This window comes from Etheostoma cragini, unplaced genomic scaffold (assembly GCF_013103735.1).
Source record: "Etheostoma cragini isolate CJK2018 unplaced genomic scaffold, CSU_Ecrag_1.0 ScbMSFa_4071, whole genome shotgun sequence".
Classification (NCBI taxonomy): domain Eukaryota; kingdom Metazoa; phylum Chordata; class Actinopteri; order Perciformes; family Percidae; genus Etheostoma; species Etheostoma cragini.
Window position 1 is genome coordinate 1 of NW_023268405.1, and position 2,583 is coordinate 2,583.

At 50.2% G+C, this 2,583-nt stretch overlaps 1 long non-coding RNA gene across 1 annotated transcript; it reads left to right on the forward strand.

Annotated features, from left to right (window-relative positions):
• Positions 1-878, forward strand: LOC117941037. Its single transcript, XR_004655850.1, has 2 exons — positions 1-96; positions 743-878. It is a non-coding gene; the product is annotated as an uncharacterized LOC117941037 (long non-coding RNA).
• Positions 879-2,583: the final 1,705 nt, after the last annotated feature.

A 2,583-nucleotide genomic window follows, 5' to 3' on the forward strand; every position in this document is an offset into this window, starting at 1 on the left:
CCCCCCCCCCCCCTGTCCCTGTCCTCCTCAGTAACGAATGGACGGCACGAGCTCGTACCCAAAGACGTCAGGGAGGAAGCTGAGAAATACGCCAAGGTACGTACACACACACACACACACACACACACACACCCCCTGTCTCCCTCTCCCATCCTTGTCTCCCCGTCCCTGATCCCGGTCTCCCCGTCCCTGTGTCTCTGTCCCTGATCCCTGTGTCTCTGTCCCTGTGTCTCTGTCTCTCTGTCCCTGTGTCTCTGTCCCTGATCCCTGTGTCTCTGTCTCTCTGTCCCTGTGTCTCTGTCCCTGATCCCTGTGTCTCTGTCTCCCCGTCCCTGATCCCTGTGTCTCTGTCCCTGATCCCTGTGTCTCTTTCTCCCCGTCCCTGATCCTTGTGTCTCTGTCCCTGATCCCTGTGTCTCTGTCTCCCCGTCCCTGATCCCTGTCCCCTGTGTCTTTCTCCCCGTCCCTGATCCCTGTCTCTCTGTCTCCCCGTCTCTGAGTCTCTGTCTCTGATCCCTGTGTCTCTGTCTCTGTCTCCCCGTCCCTGATCCCTGTGTCTCTGTCCCTGATCCCTGTCTCTCTGTCTCTGTCTCCCCGTCCCTGATCCCTGTGTCTCTGTCCCTGATCCCTGTCTCTCTGTCTCTTTCTCCCCGTCCCTGATCCCTGTGTCTCTGTCTCTCTGTCCCTGATCCCTGTCTCTCTGTCTCCCCGTCCCTGATCCCTGTGTGTTTGTGTCTTCCAGGACTCTCTGGAAGAGGAGGACGACTCCGATGAGGACAACATGTAGACTCGTCTCTCATCATCTTCTTTTCTATGTTTTCTAGTTGAATGTTTTCTTTTCTCTGATTTCAGCTTTAAGAATAAAAAGTTGAAGTTGATTTGTTTGTGTTTTCTGTCCATCAGCTGTTAACTGTCAGGGGACATTTTACTGAGTCTACGTCCCTTTGTTATTGGACATAATATGTATTAAAATAGATAATAATAGATAGGGATGCAGCATGGATTACATAGATATAGGACCTGAGCATGTGTGTGTAATAACAGTATAGATTATTATTATCATTATTATTAGTCTCTCTGCATCTACAGAAATAACCTCCACGCTCCCAGAGAGGAAGATGACATATATGGCTTTGTCGTCACTTCCTGTTACGTAAAGGCGCGAATGGCCCGCCCACTCGTGCTCTTTACAAACAATTGTCTCCGAACAAAACCGGCGGTTTTCCCGGTATTATGCTGAAAAACACGCCGTTAGGCTCGAGTTTAGCTCGCTGACTGAACAGTAGAAACCACAGAGGAACGTTTCTGGATCAACAATCCCTTTTACGTGACGACGTCTCGCATAAGAGAACCAGCATCGCGAGACTTCGTTTGAAAATGTGTAAACTTAATGTTTACGGCTGGCATCGGCGAGTTATCGACACATATGAGGACAAATTATGAGCTTAAACAAAGTCAAAATAACTCTTCTTAAATTCGGCATACCTGTCACGCAACAAGCAGTGTGTATATACACACATTTACAACTTGAGCTCACTATTTGTCCGCTCTTTCCGGTCGTTTCGGTCCAGGAGCATTCCCATCGAAACGCGCTGGCAAACCTCACGAACCGGTTCAGTTGTGAGATTTTGAGTAAATTAACTGATGATTTGTGAGCAGATGTGCTAAAAATAGTAATTGTTATTTACATGTATTACGTACTGACACGGTCGTGTCGATAAACAAGGTTGTACTAATTACGAAGATTTTTGAATGGAGTTTGGTGTGCGGAGCTCCAGCACGTATCGGGGCAGGGTTTCCTACAGTGTCACTGTAGATAAGGAAGCCCGCTCAGCCAATCGCAACGCGCCGTTTCTGGGACCAAAAACCGCTCAGCCAATTGGGATGTCCAGTGGCGGGTTTTTCTTTCAAACTCGCCTGTGATTGGACAATGACCCAGCGGATGCCGTCATTTCCCTCGTGGCGCCGCGTTCGTATCGACTAATAGCGACGCCAGAAGAGGTATGTCCTATCAAAATCGAGGAATCGCTCGGCCAATCAGATTTCTCCGTGGCGACCACCGCTGTCCCCGCAGCCAATCGCGTGTCGGGAAACAGAGCTCGGGGCTCAACAGCTTGTTGTTCGTGTATCGCTTTGCAGCCCGAGGAGAGAGGAAGCAGCCGCGGCCTGAATGTGAGTAAAAAAATCTATTTTTTCTGCCTTTAACCCGAGTTAAACTTATAACGGTTAAAATCCCCGTCCGCCCGGAGACCGAAGGCCGCGCGGATGTCACCGGGGAGGCCGGGACGGCTCCGGTTAGCGGGCTGGGAACTGAATGGCAGCGGCACTGAAGAAATGTGAAGCTTCTTCTTTGTGGAGAAATATTAAATAAATAAAACAGTTCAGGTTCCGTCACTTAGCCCGGTTCGGCCTCGATTAAACTTAGTTTCGCCCAGAAGCAGGAGGTAATGTTGCCGCTAGCCGAGCTGTTATGAGACGGGTTAAACCTCCAGATGATCCGCGGTAGTTGAGTCGCTAGTTAGCCAACTGCCGTTAGCTAAATTTAGCCCCGGAGAGTGGACCCGCCGCCCGGTTCCCCGCTCC